General features: G+C 61.1%; 1 protein-coding gene across 1 annotated transcript in view; it reads right to left on the bottom strand.

Moving 5' to 3' along the window:
- The window catches only part of FBXO43 (F-box protein 43), a 13288-nt gene that overhangs the window by 12502 nt on the left and 177 nt on the right, over positions 1-609 (bottom strand). The gene's annotated exons all lie outside the window — the stretch shown is intronic.

Genomic DNA, 609 nt, shown 5'->3' with positions numbered 1-609 from the left:
CCCGCCGGCCGCCGCCCCGCGACCCCGCAGACCCCCGGCCCCGCCTGCGCCCGGGAGCTCCGTCTCTGCTTTCCCGGCGCCCTCACCGCACCGAGGCACCCGTGTGCGTGCTCAACCGCTTCAGTTGTGTCAGACTCACTGTGACCCCGCGGACTGTAGCCCGCCAGGCTCCTCCGTACATGGGATTCTCCAGACAAGAACACTGGAGTGGTTTCCCATTTCCTCCTCCAGGGGATCTTCCCGACCCAGGGATCGAACCTGCGTCTCCTAAGTCTCCTACATTGGCAGGCGGGTTCTTTACCACTGAGTGAGTGAGTCCGACTCTTTGCAACCCCATGGACTTTACATACCATGGAATTCTCCAGGCTGGAATACTGGAATGGGTAGCCTTTCCCTCTCCAGGGGATCTTCCCAAGCCAGGGATCGAAGCCAGGGATCGAAGCCAGGGATCGAACCCAGGTCTCCCGCATTGCGGGCGGATTCTTTACCACCTGAGCCACAAGGGAAGCCCTCTTTACCACTAGCTCCACCTGGAAAGCCCCTCTGAGGCACCTAAGGGCTTTCCAATTTGATAGGCTCTTTCTCACGCCCCTCAACCTCCCGCCCCTC

The sequence above is a fragment of the Bison bison genome, unplaced genomic scaffold (assembly GCF_000754665.1).
Source record: "Bison bison bison isolate TAMUID 2011002044 unplaced genomic scaffold, Bison_UMD1.0 scf7180017864491, whole genome shotgun sequence".
Lineage (NCBI taxonomy): Eukaryota > Metazoa > Chordata > Mammalia > Artiodactyla > Bovidae > Bison > Bison bison.
Note: the sequence above shows the minus strand (reverse complement) of the source record. Positions and strands in the feature narration are given on the sequence as shown.